Source organism: Ambystoma mexicanum, chromosome 10 (genome assembly GCF_040938575.1).
Source record: "Ambystoma mexicanum isolate Mex_15411 chromosome 10, UKY_AmexF1_1, whole genome shotgun sequence".
In the NCBI taxonomy this organism is placed as follows: Eukaryota; Metazoa; Chordata; class Amphibia; order Caudata; family Ambystomatidae; genus Ambystoma; species Ambystoma mexicanum.
This window is the reverse complement of record NC_090932.1, coordinates 293,040,828-293,060,683: the sequence shown is the minus strand read 5'-3', so window position 1 is coordinate 293,060,683 and position 19,856 is coordinate 293,040,828. Positions and strand designations below refer to the sequence as shown.

The following is a 19,856-nucleotide window of genomic DNA, read 5'->3' as shown; positions in this document are numbered from 1 at the left end:
AATCTGCCAAGTTAGACGCCCTCTCTTTTCCTTCATTCGCGCATTCCCGCGCTATTACCACACCTTACAGGGTTAACAGTTGTGTCACTACTTTCTAAATAATAGAGACGCTCCACCGCCTGTGTATGCGCAGGCCAAGGCGTCTGCTCGCACCACCCAGACCTGCCAACATTTGAAAATAAAAACCCTGATCTGAAGGGAAAAAATACAGTAATTGCGATTTCGCACCAGCATGCTTAATTTATTTCCAGCTGGGACAATTCGAAGCACACAACGTTCTGCTTATTGTATCATCCTCCATTTGGTGCAAAATAAAGGAGTATATACAATTTACAAAAGGATAAACTGACTTGCCCAGGATCACACACTTCATTTAAGTGTTGAAGCAGGATTGGAGACCAGTCTGCAACATAGGGGCTTGGCAGCATTTTTTCTCAAGTCTAATTGGTAGAAATGTGTGCAATGAGTGCATTCAAGAATGCTCTATTTTAAAGAGATTACTTAAAAGGTGCACAAATCGCAATAAACCAACTTCACAAATGTTTAACGCCATGTAGAAAAATATTAGGCAAAAGACTATAATTGTGTGGCAGCGAACGAAAAGGTGGTCAGGTCAAGAAATACAAAACTGACCAAGTTCTCTAATTAAAGATAGCTCAGTCAGCTGAATGGTTTTTGACACTGGTGTCTTACAAAACACTGGTTTCAATTCCGTGAAGGGACCCGAACTTGAATATTTTCTGTTCCTCACAAAACGTTTTTGCACAAATTAGAAATCGCGGAGATCTACTGCTGTCTGCGGGAAAACCGGGGAAAGGCCCTCATGACAAGTTTTCTGCTAAAACAGTTTCCAGCAGGCCAACTGCCGGAATTACTGGCAAATTACGGGCACATTACAGGTCCTTGGCCGCACGCAAACCCCTTGCCGGAAATGGTAATTTGGGCACACCGGAATTACCGGTGTCGTCAACAATGTGCCAGTGTTTCTGTCAGAAATGTGCGGCAAAAGGCGCTACCAGCACCAAAACTGCCGGAATCACTGGCGCCGAAATTACCAGCACTGGAATTACGGACGCCGAAAATAATGTCATTGCAAGAATGGTCAGCCATGGCAGTCATTTTGAATACACAATCCTTAGAATGGTCTCATCCAACCAATCATAGTTTACATGATTTTTTCCAAATGTAAATATTTACAAACGGTTCCTTGGGCTTGCATGTTGTTTGCTTGTGCTTTGATTCCCATTGAGCCCTTGCAGCTAAATTACATTTATGGGAAAACCTCATTTTTTTGTTGTCCGCTTGATGCCCCAGCTTTTCTACCTAAAGCAGCAGGGCTCGAGCGGCAGGTGGGCAGGAACCATTCCCAGGAGGCGTGACTACACCATGCATGACATGCCTCTCTCCTGCTAAAAGCAGTATGCTCTCCCCCCTGCCAAGCGCTTCTGGCTCCCATGTTCCACCTGATTCCTGGTCCTGCAGTCAAAAGCAAATAACATCAGAATCCTATTTGGCTTGGAGACACAATGCTCCACCAGCAGTGTTGCTCCAATACTCTTCCGTGCACAACTCTGCTGTTATGCCAGTGCGTAACCAAAGAATGCGGCAGCGCTGCTCTATGTTCCATGCAGACCACCTACCCAGCCCTGCACTTACGGCCATTCAGGCTGCCTGCATTGCTAATGGAGCAGCAATGCATCACTCCGATCTGCTTGAATCCTCATCATTGGCCAGTCAGATGCATAGGTGGCGGTGGTGTGGTTGGGGCAAATACCTGCTCATTTCATAACAAGCTGTGACAATAAGAGTGTGAATGTGAACATTTGATGGTAATCAGTGGCAATGGGGTGAGTACGTGGGAATTTGATCATTATCCCTGGCAACAGAATGAGCACCTGGCACATAATTGTAATACCTAGCAAGTGGGTGAGTATATGACCCAGCCACCCAGTTAAGAGCAGCGTCCAGGATTCCACAGTCGGCAAGGGTCAAAAGAAGAGCATTGGTCCACCATATCAAAGGCAGCCGATGTAACGGTTTATTGAGAGGTCACCCTCAACACGGGGAGTTCCTTACCTCCCCAGACTAAGTGTCATAAACGGTTAATGTCAGTTCTTTTCTTCAGCCCTATCTCAGCCTCATATCATGCCCCTTTGATCCCTCCCCCTGAGCTACCAATGAGCCAAGAGCCAAGAACGGTGTACAGGAAATATATTTGTATTTAGTTGGATGATAGGTAATAGAAAACCGCACTAAAATGTCACCCACCACTTTAACCAATTGACAACACAATAAACTTCTGTCTGCATAAATAACTCACACAATTTGGATTGGAAAACTTAAATCACAATATTTGACTTTATACAAATTTCGAAATAAATTATCATCAACACTGGTCCCTGAAAAATATCACTTACATTTGCGATGCTGTGCAATTTAAGTTTTCCTGCGTGCTTAAAAGGCTAGCAGTAAATAAACACAGGGTGATTTAGCAGTTTGTTTTTCAGACCACTCCCCTAGTTTCGTCTGTGTTGGGGATGTTGGACAGAAAAATGTGATGGGAATTTTGGATCTCAGACCCCCTCAACTTAAAGGCCTATGTTGGGGAATCTGAATAGCAAGAATTGAGATGATTTGAGATTTTTGGATTTTGGACCCCCCTCCACTTAAAGGTCTGAGTTGGGGAAGCTGGATACCAAAATGGGGAGGATTGTTTTTAGCTTTGGTTTAGGGACAAAGGCACCCCTTTTCGTAAAAGAAGTCGGGTTTACAAAATAGGATTACCCAATAACATTCCAGTCTATAGTTTTCAGCACACTACAGGAATGACCTTTGTTAATTTCAAATTTTAACAGAAATCTCCCCGTGGTGTTCTGCCAAGGGGAATTAATTCCCAGTAATGGACAGCTCCACCCCGATGCAATCTCCTTTGGTGTTTTCTTGCAGCTGTCAGATGGTAAATTTCAGCAGCTTTCCCTGACGATAATTTTAGGAGCTCTCAGTGATGGTAAATTTCAGCAGCTCTGTCCCTTCCTCATAGTGCATTAACTTAATATAGCAGCGATGAAATCATCAAGTTTACCATCTTGGGGAGTACCCTGCAAGAGTTTTCAATAACGGTATTGGTCAGTTACCCTTCTCTCTCCTCCCAACTGCAGCCCCTCTCTAAGAATTGGTTTAGGAGTCTGGAGCAGAAATATGGCAATTCCCATTTGCAATCCCCTTGGTTCTCATGTCAAATCTTTACCAAAAACTAGTTATGTGGCAAAACTTCATAATTTTACTAATAACTGCCATAATATACATTTTGTCTGATTTAGCTAATCATGGGGAATTAAATAAGAGCATGGGGAATTAAATAAGACGACAGCCAGGTTTGCACCATTTTGCATGGCCGTGTGTCATTTTCTGCCATTTTGACAAAAAGCATAATGCTTAGGAACATGCAATTTACTATCCATATTCCTAATTTCACCCTCCAACCACATTTCTGCTCTCAAATTTGGAACATCTTCTGATCAGCCAGAAACCCATTACAGTTCACTAAGTCACAGGTGAATGAATTTGATATCACCAAAATCGCCTGGAAATTACCTAAAAAATGACCTGTCAATCAGGATAGTACGGCTATGGTTGCTGCGAAAAAGGGGTAAATGATAATAGTCCTTTTTAAATGAATAGCAAATCTCTGGGATATGCAAATTGGATCCCCCCTATCATCAGCACCATTTGCCTCTCTGGGCCAGCTTATGACCATAGTTTTTTAATGAGTCTCTTTGAAGTTGGTTGTTTTCAGTCTTGAATGCAGCCCCTGTTTTCACACCTCCTTCCTACAATTTGGACATGCACCAGCCAAAGGAAATTGTCTTGCAGAGACAGCAAGTCTATAGAAAGTTTGTTTTCCAACACGCCTCACGCGGGTCCCATTTTATTGCATTTTAAACAGTTGGGATGCACACCATGCTTTCAATGGGGGAGTTCTTTGGGAACTTTGCCCACCAACAGGCCAGAAGGGTCTGCCTTGGGCCTAAATTAAATCTTCATGGCAATAAAGTGGGTTTTTCTTTTCAGATGGTTGCCGGTATTTTGCATGTGAAGCATAATATTCATGACTTTTTGTCAACACACACCAAAGGGGTCATTACAAGGTTGGAGGTAGCCATGGTGCTATTAGCGCCATGGCTACCCCCTTACCGCATACCGTGTCCGGGTTCCCTGAATGGGGAATTACCTGGCCATTCCAACCTTGGAGGACCCGGTATTTCCCCATTCAGGGAACCCATCCCCATTCGGGCCCCCATTGGGCTCAATGGGAATGGGGACCATGCTAACAACGGGCCAGTTAATAGCGGGCCCGTTGTTAGCATGCTGGTCCCTTAGCGGCTCCCACTAAGGGTGCCTGGTAAAACCAGCCGCCCTTAGCGGGACCCGCTAAAGGACCTCGTAATGCGGCAGTAAGGGGTCAACGGCACCGGCACCCTTACCGGCGCTGTTAATCCCTTACCGCCAACCTCGGAATGAGGCCCCAAGTCTCTTTTCTGACCTCTTTATGTTGACTGGGGAAAAGTGTTCTCATATATTGCTTTAAACTGTAAACACACATGCAAAACATTGTTGGTGTCAGTGTTTGAAAATCCTGTTTTTCATGCAAAAGAGACCTTTCAATTTCTTATGCCACTTTGAAAAATGCAGCTTTTCCTTTTGCAATGACATTTAGGCCTTCTTCATATGGCCCTTCCTTGTGCTACTTGCAGATACCCCACAGTCTGCCTTAATAGGCCAGTTTTTTAGCGTAAAGGCTCTGTTATTTTTTTTAATTAAGGCTAGCAGGTCATTATTCCAGTGTGCCTTTTAGTTGTTTTGGCTTGGGGCCATTGATTACGTTCCATATGCACCCCTATTCTTCCAGGATTCTTTGGTGGGGAAGAGCAGGGCACAGTGGGGTTACATTCGATGTCCCCTTTTTCTTTTTCTTATATTTTTGTTTTCTTTGGAGCCCGTCCGGCTCAATTTCCTTAATTAGGGAGTGGGCAATCCAGTCTCCCCTTCTGTCTCCAGGTTGGGGGGTAGCACAGCTCTCCCTTTCTTCCTTCATCAGGGAATGGGCACTCCAGCTTCCCCTTCCTTCTTTGGGTTGGCGGTGTAGCACGGCACCCCCTTTATTCATTCCTTCCGTGGTCCATAGGGTCATCTCCAGACTCCCCTCTTGCCTCCAGGATAGAATTTAATGGAGTTAATTTCTAACAAATAGAAAGAAAAAGAGATTCATTACTTTTTACACACATATTTCCCTGGATGATTTACACAGAACTGACAAAATCAACACAGGATACAAGTATAATACACAACATTTTCACCATTTTACAAAAACTGATGTGTGTATATATATATATATATATATGGTAAAACGAGGAGAGGGGCGCACTCCAGTTCCCTGCACAACCTTCTCAGCCATTAGTGTTCTACTCCGACCGGCTTCTGTGCTCTTGCACGTCATCAGGGAGACAGTCTTAACTTGCAGCTCACAGCATGTGCAGGTGATGATAATCAATGATGATTTCTGCTGCAAGGGCTTCTGGTAGATGTAGTCATCAGGTTTAACAAGGAAAAAGCTCACGCCCAATTCCACAGTGGAGAAAGGGGGTGGGGTAGCCTGCAGTGAGGCCCTCCAAAGCAGGGCATATATCACCCCGGTGCAACACCCTATCAGGTCTTGAAGATTCCACCCTTCAAAATTCTGGAAATAAGGTAAAACGAGGAGAGGGGCGCACTCCAGTTCCCTGCACAACCTTCTCAGCCATTAGTGTTCTACTCCGACCGGCTTCTGTGCTCTTGCACGTCATCAGGGAGGCTGTCTTAACTTGCAGCTCACAGCAAGTGCAGGTGATGATAATCAATGAGGATTTCTGCTGCAATGGCGGCTGCACCGGGGTGATATATGCCCTGCTTTGCAGTGCCTCACTGCAGGCTACTCCCCCCCTTTCTTCACTGTGGGATTGGGCGTGAGCTTTTTCGTTGTTAAACCTGATGACTACATCTACCAGAAGCCCTTGCAGCAGAAATCATCATTGATTATCATCACCTGCACTTGCTGTGAGCTGCAAGTTAGGACAGCCTCCCTGATGACGTGTAAGAGCACAGAAACCGGTCGGAGGAGAACACTAATGGCTGAGAAGGTTGTGCAGGGAACTGGAGTGCGCCCCTCTCCTCATTTTACCATATTTCCAGGATTTTGAAGGGTGGAATCTTCAAGACCTGATAGGGTGCTGCACCGGGGTGATATATGCCCTGCTTTGGAGTGCCTCACTGCAGGCTACTCCCCGCCCTTTCTCCACTGCGGGATTGGGCGTGAGCTTTTTCCTTGTTAAACCTGATGACTACATCTACCAGAAGCCCTTGCAGCAGAAATCATCATTGATTATCATCACCTGCACTTGCTGTGAGCTGCAAGTTAGGACAGCCTCCCTGATGACGTGTAAGAGCACAGAAACCGGTCGGAGGAGAACACTAATGGCTGAGAAGGTTGTGCAGGGAACTGGAGTGTGCCCCTCTCCTCGTTTTACCATATTTCCAGGATTTTGAAGGGTGGAATCTTCAAGACCTGATAGGGTGCTGCACCGGGGTGATATATGCCCTGCTTTGGAGTGCCTCACTGCAGGCTACTCCCCGCCCTTTCTCCACTGCGGGATTGGGCGTGAGCTTTTTCCTTGTTAAACCTGATGACTACATCTACCAGAAGCCCTTGCAGCAGAAATCATCATTGATTATCATCACCTGCACTTGCTGTGAGCTGCAAGTTAAAACAGCCTCCCTGATGACGTGTAAGAGCACAGAAACCGGTCGGAGGAGAACACTAATGGCTGAGTGTTACACTCACCTGGCTCCCACAGAGGCGTCGATCAGAACTGGACAGCTGCGGTCTTCACCAATGTGACGCATAGGGCCGAGATGACGGACTGGGCTGGCCCACCTAGCTTCGTTTGCTTGGCCCGTAGGAATATTCTTCTGCAAATGGAGAAAGGGAATTAACCACCCGTGGAGTTGAGCGTAAATCCCCTCACCCCCGCTGTTCTCCCCACAGATCGCCTTTGATGTCCCCTCTTATAGTCTCACCTGATGGTTTGAAAAGATGAGCTCTCCATCCTGCATTGAGCGCAGGGGCGCATTGATAACCAGTTGCTTCACTGGCTCGAAGGAATTGGTGAGTTCCAGAACAATATTGACTCCGAGATTCCCGGCAAGACGCCGTAAGTATTCAAATGCCTGACTTTCACTCTTGTCCGATTCCTTGCAGGTTGCAGCTTGACCCTAATGAAGAGTTCCTCGTGGCAACCGATAGTATTCTGGTAAGGATTTGTATTTTCCAACACAGTTCGATAAAATAATGTCAATATGTAACCTGTTGCTTTCTCCCTTATTCAGGCGCTGAGAGAAAGTATGAAGTCTTGGGGAATAATACCTCCGGCGGTAAAATCAGGTAAGTCTATTGTGGTGAGGAGGGTTCCCCTTGTTAGTCCCTTTGTTTCACCTTGTTGTCCTTTTGTTTCCCCTTAGGGGCTGGGGTTCGGCGAAGATGCAGTGGAAGCTGCGCCGACCCGTGAAGAGGAATTGTACCCCCGGTGGTAAAATCAGGTAAGTCTATGGGGGGTAACTAATATTCCTCTGTGTATTCCCTTGGCTCACCTTGCTGTTCTTGTCTTCTCCTTAGGTGCTGCAGTGCGGCAGGAACATGCAGGAGGATGCAGTTGAATGTGAAGATGCTGCGAAGGCCGGTGAGTTCAGCGCGGCGCTGCAGCAGACGAGGCGACGCGCATAAAACAACTTCTTTCTTCCAGCTCAAAGGCCCGATGGATCGGGAATTCAGGTAAGGATTACAGGCATTGCTCTTGTTCTAACCTTTCCTCCTTCTTTCTCCCTTTTTCTAGGAGCACCAAACTCGAGGCGGCCGTGGCAGAAGGCTGGATGCAGACTTGCAAGCACGGTGAGCGTTACGCTGCTGGATGCAGAATAACGCAAAGCGTGTGCTGCTCTTCGGGCGTGGTTTAAATAGCCCCCAAAGTAGTCCCAGGTAAGTATTCCTCCCCAGCCCTGCCCGAGTAAAAAATAGTCCCTAAGTAAAGTAGTCCCTTCCAAGCCTCCTTTGGCTTGGAGCTCTTGCAGCATGGTCTGCATCAGGTAAGTTTTAATCCATGAGCCTTGCGCCTATAGCACCAGGACTGACTCTCCATATGAGCCTGGCGCCATAGGCGCCAGGACTGGACCCAAATAGCCCCTAGCAGGGGCTGTTGGGCTTGCTTAGGATAACTTGATGCCTGCTTCCGGGGTTGCTGGACGTGGTCTGGGTCCCCGGGGGTAGGCATCATGACAGCACTCCCCCCCAAGGCCCCTCCTAAAGTCGTTCTTCCCTGTGGTTTCGGTTTGTCTGGGAAATTTTGGTGGAATTTTTTCACCAATCGGGGTGCATGAACATGGTCACTAGGTTCCCATGACCTTTCCTGTGGTCCATAACCTTTCCAGTCGATTAAATAAAAGGGTTTTGACTTTATCAGCTTGGAGTCCAGGATGTTCTTAACTTCAAATTCGGGTTCTCCGTCTACAAGGATAGGGTCTGGTGGCTTGGTTAGTCTTGTCCCTGGTTGCACTGGCTTCAAAAGTGACACATGAAAGACAGGCTGAATTCGCATATTAGCAGGTAAGTCCAACTTGACAGCCACCGGGTTGATAATGGCCTTAATAGAGTAAGGTCCCAAATATCTGGGGTTAAAGGTCCGTGTTCCCTTTAGAGGTATATGTTTTGTGGCTAACCATAATTGGTCCCCTATCTGGTATTGTGGAGTATCACTTCTATGCCGATCAGCATCTTTCTTGTATTTTTCTTTCGCCTGTTTTAAATGTGTAGTTACTTCCTTAAAGGCTTGTGTAATCGTAGCGTGCAGATGGTCCACTGCAGGCATTTCTAAGTGTTGGGGTGAGTCAAGGTCTGAGGTTCGAGGATGGTGCCCATATAAGGTATAAAAGGGGCTTTGTCCAGTTCCAGAGTGTACTGAATTATTGTATGCATATTCGGCAATCCAAAGAATGTCTTTCCAATTACTCTCAGTCTGATGTAACATACAACGCAGGTATTGTTCGAGAGTCTGGTTGGTCCTCTCCGTTTGACCATCGGTCTGGGGTGGTGACTGGTCAATAATCTCACATTGATTTGCGCCAATTGACAGCATTTTTTCCAAAAATGTGAAATGAATTGACTGCCCCGGTCAGAGACCAATATGGACGGAAATCCGTGTATGCGAACAATGTTTTCGAGGAACTCCTTGTCCAGAATTGAAGCTGAAGGTAATCCCTTTAAAGGAATAAAGGGGGCCATCTTGGAAAAAAGATCCACAATAACTAGAATGGTGTTAAATCCATTGCATGGGGGTAGATCAGTAATGAAGTCTAACGATAAGGTGTGCCATGGTGTAGGCGGAATGTCTAAAGCAGGGGTCTCCAACCTTTTCATTGGCGTGAGCTACTTTCAGTGGAGGGCTAACAGTGGAGAGCTACTTGCGAGCGATCGGGGGTGGGGGATGTTCATAAACATTGGAACTTGTACTTATTTTTTTTTGCTGTTAATTTCCCCTTTATAAATAGAGGGAATAATAGTGCTTCACGATTATGTTAATAAAGTTCAAAAACCTCTTTATTGCATTCTTTTTTATTAGAAGCCATCTTATAAAAAGACGTCACAATGTGGGAAAATGATTGGGACATTCAGTGTGAAGGTTGACACTGCATGCCGTCCACCAGTGCTCTGTAGTCAGGTGTATAACTTGATACAGCTACTCGGATGGAGTCACTCAAATGCTCATCAGTCAGACGGGTTCGAAATTTCGATTTGAGGAAGTTCATATCTGAAAATGCAGATTCACAGAGATAGGTGGAACCAAACAGAGAAGTCACTTTTAATGCTGCTTTGCAAAGGTTACTGTACTCCTTGTAATCAACAAGGCTCCAGAAATTGGTGTGAGATTGCCTGCTTTTCAACTGAATGTCCCCTTGCAGGCTGACAATCTCCATTTCCATAGCACAACTGTTCAGGTTAAACAGCTCACCCATTTGTTCTGCAAGTTCACAAACATCGACTTCCATGAATGGGTTTGCGATGAACATCACACACGGTTCAATCCTCTCGAAATCCCTGAACCGGTCACTGAACTCCTCCTTAAGCCTGCTCAGGAGACTGCTATATTTGTCAATGTTCAGGAGTTCAGGACTAGCTTTATTGTCTGTCAGCATTTGGGTAACAGAAGGGAAATGATGCATTTTCTTTTTCACCACTTGTTCACTGAACAGGTTAAGTTTGGACTTAAATGTCTTTACTGCGCTTATCATGTCAGCAATGGTTTTACCTTTGCCTTGCAGTTCACAGTTCAGGGTATTTAATTGTTCAGTAACATCTGCCAGAAATGCCAAATCAAGTAGCCAAGAAATGCTGCATAATTGGCCGATGTCTTCATTTCTTGACCTCATGAAGTCTTTGATTTCTGGCAAAAGTGAAAGAAAGCGACGTAGTATTTTCCCCCTGCTAAGCCATCGGATTTCTGTATGTAGCAATAGATCACCATGTGCCGCAGATAGTTCTTCCAGGAATATTTTGAACATTCTGTGCTGTTTGGCCTTTGCACGAATTGAATTAATAATTCGCACAACAGGGGCCATCACATGATCAAAACCCATCACTTTTGCACAAATTGCCTGCTGGTGGATGATGCAGTGGTAGTGCAATAATGGAGGGAAATCAGGGTCTGCTTTACAACACGCAACAAAACCAGAATGACGCCCGGTCATTGCTGGTGCACCATCAGTAGTTACTGCCACCAACTTGTTCAATGGAATCTTTGTTTTGACAAAATAATTCTTGACCTCATTGTAGATATCAACACCTCTGGTTGTGGATTTCAGAGGCAGCAAGGTCAGGAATTCCTCTTTGTTGGTGAAGTCTTCAAACACCATTCGAGCAAACAGTGCCAGCTGAGCAGTATCACTCGCATCAACTGATTCATCACACTGAATGGAAAAAAAACTGCATATCCTCAAATCTTTTTCTAACTGCCCCATCACATTGGCAGATAGTGCAGATACCCTCCTTGCCATTGTGTTTGCCCCCAACTGCACATCTGAAATGGCAGACATAATTTCAGGGCAGTTTTTAAAATCTTTTAAAACTGACTCTGCCACCAGAGCCATTGCACCTTTCACCACTGCACCATCTGTAAAAGTACATTTGTGTTTTGCCAAATAATTAGAAACTTTGAAGGATGCCTCTGTTGCAGCATTTGCTTTCTTTGCTGGTTGAGTAAAAAATGACTGTTGCATCTGCAGGGCAGCTTTTAGTTCAGCTACTTTTTGGGTTCTCAGACGGCTTCCTTTAGGAAAATTCTTTTCATAATTTGTATGCATTGTCACAAAATGCCTCTCGACATTACTCTTATTTCCCACTGCCAATTTGGCACTGCAGATTAAACACACACACTTCCCTTTTACACTTGCGAAAAAGAAATCGGTCTCCCACTCCTGATGAAAATGGTAAGTCTTCTGCCTTTTGTTGGATGGTCCGCCTACTTCTGCATCCATGATTTCAACAATTCTCGTTTGTACGTTTCTTTTGGGACTGCACGCGCAATGTAATCTGAGGAGGATTTCAATGTGTTATTATGGTTTTAAAAATAATTGAGCACAAAGTTATGCTTAGTTATGCTTAGTCCAAAAATAGAAAACACAAAATCATAGTGTGGTCCAGTCAGATAACACTTTCCGCATAGTGAAAAATAAGCATGAAAGTACGTGAGCGAGCCCTACTTTTGTCTGTCGTCCCCCTACCTTTGTCAGTGGCCCCCTAAAGTTGATTCCTAGCAACCCACTGGCGTGCTGTAGTTCAAACTAAGCTTAAATATTCCCTCTGCTGTGCTCTCTGCTCTCCTAAGCCTTTGCGCACCACTTTTTCTTTGGTGCACTTGCTGATTTTGGGCCCGGTTTAGCCCGGTTCAAAGTGAATTTGCGCTGCTGAAAAGTGACTGTACTGCCGAAACAAACTGATTCATGGAACTGTGCAAAGTGTATTTTTGCCGTGCAAAGTCTTGGCAAGGTCATTCAACAACTCAGAACTGTAATCTTAGCTAGTTTTGGCACAGAACTTCGAATGCAAAGCACTCTTTAATTACAAGAAAAAAATCAATGTTTCTTCTAAAAAACATTTAGTTGTGGGCTACTTGCATTTAGGTTGCCCAGTGCAGTGAAGCATTGAGGAAAAAGGATAGCATGTGTTTATAACCCATGGGAAACAGGTCAATCCAATTAAGACCGCTATGTCAGGTTGGTACACAAAGTCTCATTCTTTTCACCACTCAATTCCATCCCAAAAAAGTGAACTGGTTGCTGTTAAAACTCTACTTGCTGAAACTTGTTATTAGTCCATTCATATTTGAAAAGTGAATTTCACCACAGGTTATTTAACTTAAAAACATCCATATTGTGAATAAGCTGGAAAAGTGCAAGAGAGCAGTGATGTGCTGTTGGCCATCATAGAATTTTGGACCATACGTCCGATGCGTTATTGTCAGCGTTTACTAACCTCACTGTGGTACATTTTCAAGCAAGGCCTAAGCTACCTGTCAGTGTTCAGTGGTAAACATGAAGAGACATCACCCTAGTGGACAAGGGAGACTGAATAAGCAGCTAGGTCTGTCATTACACTGATATAAAGGATGCTGGCAGGTTCACAGAGCATGGACTTCAGAGAGGAGTCCTCAAAGGTGAAGGCTGGGAAAGGGAAAAGCATGAGTTTTTTTATGTCAGGTACGCATTTGACTATGATCAAGTGGTGATCCTTCAAACAGATTGAAAGCAAACAAGCTTCAATACCCTCTCCCAGTAAAACACCAAGGATAGTTCACTTAAAAGGGTTTGCTAACCTAATATACAGTGCCGTGCTAGGTATTAGAGGACAATACCATTTTATGGAAATATATGAATTTCTTTAAACTGCATTTGCAAGTCCCGACATTTATAAATAAATGCACAACAGTTTCATCAATTCAATACTTGAATGCGGGCGAATGATGCATGCAATTCCTCAGCAAATATTGCGCCAGCCAATACATGACTGCAAACATACAGGTTGACTCTTGCTCATCTCAGTGACCCCATGTATATTAAAGGAGTCAGTCTCCCATCTGGGAAGACAATTATATTTCGGTTAAAACACTCTAAATTCTCACTCCAGTTTTCTCGATCTATAGATCCATACCATATTAATTCATTATGTGTGCAGGGGTGATAACTTGTGTCTGAGAGAGTTCATTCTTTCATTCAGGAGTGAACATGCCTGTTGCCAATTGAATGTAGCCAGATCTACTATTGAGACATGGGGCCAGTGCCATGAACTCACATTGGTGGTGAAGAAGCAAACAACATACAGAACACAATGGTATAGTGTTGCAGTCCTGCTGAGAAATGACAATTTGTTCTCTTTAAATTTAAAGCAGAGTGGCTGCGAAGTACACGCACTGTGCCATTAAAAATAAAGAAGCTCTGGTGGGCGGAAGTGCTGCTTCCATGGCATCAGAGTATGCAATTCCCTATTGAAGTATAGAAGCCCTATTGAGAAGTGCCATTAAAAGTGAAACTGTCCAGGTTTCACTTTCAGTCATATGAGTTACTTTAAGAAACGCAGGGCTCTGGCGAGGAAGTCCCGAGTGGGGGCTTCCTCGCCAGAGCCCTGTCTTCTAAAAATAACTTGCATGACTGCAAAATAGCCCAGGGTCGAAACGGAGACAAGCAGCTATAATGCTGAATGTCTCCGTTTCGCTCTGGGTCAGTCATTTAAGTTACTTTAAGAAACGCAGGGCTCTGGCGAGGAAGTCCCGAGGGGGGCTTCCTCGCCAGAGCCCTGCCTTCTAAAAATAACTTGCATGACTGCAAAATAGCCCAGGGTCGAAACGGCGACAAGCAGCTATAATGCTGAATGTCTCCGTTTCGCTCTGGGTCAGTGGCAGTCATTTAAGTTACTTTAAGAAACGCAGGGCTCTGGCGAGGAAGTCCCGAGGGGGGCTTCCTCGCCAGAGCCCTGCCTTCTAAAAATAACTTGCATGACTGTAAAATAGCCCAGGGTGAGCGGAGACAGTAATCAGCTCCATTTCACCCTGGGCTCCTTTCTGCCAAGCTGCCCACCCCTCCTCTGACGGCATGTGGACACATGAGAGGAGGGGCCGCAGTTAGGTACACAGTATACAAAGAAAAACACACACATTTCACCTCCCCCCACCCACCCGACCTCACCTCACCTCAAACTCACCTTAGGAAGCCTCTGTTTACCTCTATCCACACTCCAAACGCCAGGGCAGCCACAACACGAAGAAAAAAAAAACGTGCGCCACGGTGCTTTTAAAAGAGAAAGCCCGGGATTTCCTACACAGCACAAAGGGAAACCATTCAGCCAATAGGAGCACAGCTTGCACAGCAAGGGACTTGCTCCGGCCAATCACAGGATGCATTCCATATGCTGTACAGATTTGCAGGCCTGTGATTGGTCAGAGCACTTCCTTGTATCTTTTTTTTTTTTTTTTTTCTGAAAGTCAAACGCGAGCGACTTCAAAGGCTCTGGCGAGCTACCAGTCGCTCGCGATCGACTGTTTGGAGACCCCTGGTCTAAAGGTTGTAAGAGTCCAGCAGGTTTTTTCTTTTGACTTTTGTTTTGGACGCAAATGCCACAAGACATCACAAATTATTTAATATCCTTTCGCCAGGTGGGCCACCAGAATTGTCTTTTAATTTTAGCTTCAGTTTTTGCAATACCTGGGTGCCCCTTCATTAGGATATCATGATAACGGGAAATGACTAGCTCTTGTAGTTCCTTGTGTGGCAGGAATAGCCGCCCTTGGTAATAAGGCAGATCATTGGTGATAGAGTAGTCCGGGCCTTTTTTTACCCAGTCCTGCAGGGCTGTAGGATGAAAGAGTTGCCGGATCTTTACCTGAATGTCCTCTAGTGTCTGTAGAGTAGTCATGCCAAGAATTCTTTGTTCGGAAATTATAGGTACTGGTTCTGGGTTCACTTCTGCCTCTCCCATCCCTATTAGGGATAAGGCATCTGCTTTACCATTCTTACAACCTGGTCGATAGGTTATTACGAAATCAAACTTGGCAAATAACAATGCCCATCGGAGTTGACATGACGATTGGGCCTTGGTCGTCTTTAAATACTGTAAGTTCCGGTGATCGGTGATCACAGTAATGGTATGCCTGGCACCGAGGAGATAGTGCCGCCAAGCCTTGAAAGCGGATTTAATGGCTATTAACTCCTTGTCGGTAACCGCATAGTTTAACTCGGGTGCCGAGAACTTTCTGGACCAAAATGCTACTGGATGAAGCGGGCCAGTTTCAGGGTCCTTTTGAGACAGGACAGCTCCCATGGCTAGACTGGATGCATCGGTTTCCACTATGTATGGAAGTTCAGGGCGCGGGTGCTTTAACACAGGTGCAGATGTGAATTTCGCTTTCAGCTCTTGGAAGGCATTTTCAGCTTCTTCAGTCCACATAAAGCGTTTATTTTTTCGCAAGAGTGCTGTGATGGGATGTACGACATGTGAAAAATCCGGGATGAATCTGCGGTAGAAATTGGCAAAGCCGAGCATGCTTTGTACTCCTTTAACTGAACTTGGTGATGGCCACTTAAGGATTGCGTCCACCTTTCGTGAGTCCATTCAGACTCCCTTTGGGATCAGGATAAACCCAAGGAATTCAACTTCTGTGGCATGAAAAACGCATTTTTCCAGTTTTGCATATAGTTTGTGCTGGCGCAATTTCTCAAGAACTGCTTGGACGTGCTTCATATGGTCATATTCTGAAGAGGAGTATACTAGAATATCATCGATATATACGACAACACAAACATCAATGAGTTCACGAAGGACACCGTTCATGAAGTATTGGAAGGCTGCTGGTGCATTGCACAACCCGAAAGGCATCACCTGGTATTCGAATAACCCATACTTAGTGCAGAAAGCAGTCTTCCATTCGTCGCCTTCTTTTACACGTACCAGATGGTATGCCCCCCAGAGGTCTAATTTAGTGTATATAGAAGCGTCCTTCACTTGGTCTAGTAGTTCAGGGATCAGAGGCAATGGCTATCGGTTCTTAACAGTTATCTGGTTCAATGCGCGGTAGTCTATGCACGTTCTGAGGTCACCTTCCTTTTTGGGCACGAAGAACAAAGCTGAAGATGCAGGGGACTTGGATGGGCAAATAAAGCCATTGGCAAGGTACTGGTCTAAGTATTGTCGTAGGCGAAGTTTCTCAGGTTCCGTAAGGGCATAGATCGTACTACAAGGGGGTTGTGCACCGGGTAGGAGATCGATTTGACAATTGTACGATCTGTGAGGAGGTAAGGTGTTTGCCTGTTCTTTTTGGAAGACATCCTGGAATTCATGGTATTTTGGAGGTAGTTGCATGACTGCTGTGGTTACTGTGGCCAGGCCTGCGTTCTGACTTTTCTTTGGGTAACAGGTTTGTGCACAATCCGGGAAGGTTATTCTCTTCTCTCGCCAATCAAAACAAGGATTATGTGTTTCCAACCAAGGTATCCCCAGTATTATTTGGAACTGTGGGGCTTTGATTAGATCAAATACATTAGTTTCTCGATGCCCATCCTGACCCAATAGTGTCATCTCTGCGGTGGAATCAGTTACAGGCCCAGAGGCATTTTCAGTTCCATCGACTGTGGTGATGACATCTGAGGTGGTTTTTCGGCAGAGAGGTAGATTCATCCTGGAAGCCAATTCATAGTCCACATAGTTTCCTATGGCCCCGCTATCAATGTATGCCCTTACTGCGTGCATACGCGATGGCTGCCCTGGATCTACGAGGACCATTGGTATGATGAAATGCGAGGTCTGAGTATCCTTCTTCAAGCTCGGCAAGCGGACCGCTACGCTTGTCGGGCGTGGTCGTTTCCCGAGTCTGACTCCATATGGCTTTTATCAGCAGCTCCTACTACCTTCTTGGGTGGTTTTACAGGGCAATCCCGTAGAAAGTGCCCAGAAGTTCCACAATATAGACACAATTGCATTTGCCGTCTCCTTTCTCTTTCCTTCTGGGTTAAGGATCCTTTAACCCCTCCGATTTGCATGGGTTCTGAAGGATCTGCTCCTTTGGGGTTAGCGTGGGTTTTGACCAACACCCGATTCTCAAACTTGGCTCGATCCGCCTTTCTGTTCTGAAGTCTGTGATCTAACTGGACCACTAAGTCTATATATTCAGCGCAGTCTTGAGGTGATTTCACGACTTGAGCCAAGACATCCTTGAGTTCTCCTCGAAGCCCTCGATGAAATAATGTGATTCGTTTTACCTCAGGCCATCCAGTTTCCACTATCAACCTATTAAAGGTTGCGATGTAGGATAGAAGGTCCTGGTTACCCTGTCGTAGGGACAAAAGTTCATTATCCAGGGCCTGTCCTTGGGAGTGCCGGGCAAATAGTCTTTCCATGCTCGTTTGAAAGCCCTGAAAATCCCGAAGAATTGCGTCATCCTGAGTAACTAGTGGAATTGACCAATCAGCTGCACTGCCGCTGAGATATGACAATACAAAGTCTACCTTGGCTTGATCGTTTGGGAAGGCTCCAGGTCTGGATAAAAAGTGCAAGCGGCATTGGTTCATAAACACGGCGAACCTTTTGGGATCTCCGGCAAAGCGTTCGGGTGGAGCTAATGGAATATTTGCTGGTAGGTTTATTTGCACAGGGTTACTCGATAACACAGGAGCTGGATTTCCCCCAGAACCAGGTAGGGGTGCTTGTCCAGCCTGGCTTTGCAATAGTTGCCTAGCAAGGTCATCAGTTCGCTCCTTTGACAAAATCAGTTCTCTCCAAAGAGCATTGGTTTCTTGATGGGCGGAATGCACTTCAGCCCTCAGTTCCCCTAGTAATTGGGCCAATTGGTCAGTCTCTGAGGTATCCATAATGCCCGGGTGGGAATTTGTGGGTAGGCTTCGCATTCTGTTACGCTCACCTGGCTCCCACAGAGGCGTCGATCGGAAATGGACAGCTGCGGTCTCCACCAATGTGACGCGTAGGGCCGAGATGACGGACTGGATTGGCCCACCTAGCTTCGTTTGCTTGGCCCGTAGGAATATTCTTCTGCAAATGGAGAAAGGGAATTAACCACCCGTGGAGTTGAACGTAAATTCCCCCACCCCCGCTTTTCTCCCACAGATCGCCTTTGATGTCCCCTCTTATAGTCTCACCTGATGGTTTGAAAAGATGAGCTCTCCATCCTGCATTGAGCGCAGGGGCGCGTTGATAACCAGTTGCTTCACTGGCTCGAAGGAATTGGTGAGTTCCAGAACAATATTGACTCCGAGATTCCCGGCAAGATGCCGTAAGTATAAAGTTCGTAAGAGTTCAAATGCCTGACTTTCACTCTTGTCCGATTCCTTGCAGGTTGCAGCTTGACCCTAATGAAGAGTTCCTCGTGGCAACCGATAGTATTCTGGTAAGGATTTGTATTTTCCAACACAGTTCGATAAAATAATGTCAATATGTAACCTGTTGTTTCTCCCTTATTCAGGCGCTGAGAGAAAGTATGAAGTCTTGGGGAATAATACCTCCGGCGGTAAAATCAGGTAAGTCTATTGTGGTGAGGAGGGTTCCCCTTGTTAGTCCCTTTGTTTCACCTTGCTGTCCTTTTGTTTCCCCTTAGGGGCCGGGGTTCGGCGAAGATGCAGTGGAAGCTGCGCCGACCCGTGAAGAGGAATTGTACCCCCGGTGGCAAACTCAGGTAAGTCTATGGGGGGTAACTAATATTCCTCTGTGTATTCCCTTGGCTCACCTTGCTGTTCTTGTCTTCTCCTTAGGTGCCGGAGTGCGGCAGGAACATGCAGGAGGATGCGGTGGAATGTGAAGATGCTGCGAAGGCCGGTGAGTTCAGCGTGGCGCTGCAGAAGGCGAGGCGACGCGCATAAAACAACTTCTTTCTTCCAGCTCGAAGGCGCGATGGATCGGGAATTCAGGTAAGGATTACAAGTATTGCTCTTGTTCTAACCTTTTCTCCTTCTTTCTCCCTTTTTCTAGGAGCTCCAAACTCGAGGCGGGCGTGGCAGAAGGCTGGATGCAGACTTGCAGGCACGGTGAGCGTTACGCTGATGGATGCAGAATAACGCGAAGCGTGTGCTGCTCTTCGGGCGTGGTTTAAATAGGCTCCAAAGTAGTCCCAGGTAAGTATTCCTCCCCAGCCCCGCCCGAGTAAAAAATAGTCCCTAAGTAAAGTAGTCCCTTCCAAGCCTCCTTTGGCTTGGAGCTCTTGCAGCATGGTCTGCATCAGGTAAGTTTGCAGCATGGTCTGCATCAGGTAAGTTTTAATCTATGAGCCTGGCGCCTATGGCGCCAGGACTGACTCTCCATATGAGCCTGGCGCCATAGGCGCCAGGACTGGACCCAAATAGCCCCTAGCAGGGGTTGTTGGGCTTGCTTAGGATAACTTGATACCTGCTTCCGGGGTTGCTGGACGTGGTCTGGGTCCCCGGGGGTAGGAATCAAGACACTGTGAAGGTTGTGCAGGGAACTGGAGTGCGCCCCTCTCCTTGTTTTACCATATTTCCAGGATTTTGAAGGGTGGAATCTTCAAGACCTGATAGGGTGCTGCACCGGGGTGATATATGCCCTGCTTTGGAGTGCCTCACTGCAGGCTACTCCCCCCTTTCTCCACTGTGGGATTGGGCGTGAGCTTTTTCCTTGTTAAACCTGATGACTACATCTACCAGAAGCCCTTGCAGCAGAAATCATCATTGATTATCATCACCTGCACTTGCTGTGAGCTGCAAGT

At 45.9% G+C, this 19,856-nt stretch overlaps 1 long non-coding RNA gene across 1 annotated transcript; it reads right to left on the bottom strand.

Moving 5' to 3' along the window:
• Window positions 1–2,194: 2,194 nt before the first annotated feature.
• On the bottom strand, window positions 2,195–14,451 carry LOC138491365 (uncharacterized). Its single transcript, XR_011275991.1, has 2 exons — window positions 14,336–14,451; window positions 2,195–5,240 (listed from the first exon to the last, which is right to left on the bottom strand). It is a non-coding gene; the product is annotated as an uncharacterized lncRNA (long non-coding RNA).
• Between the last annotated feature and the right edge of the window lie 5,405 nt (window positions 14,452–19,856).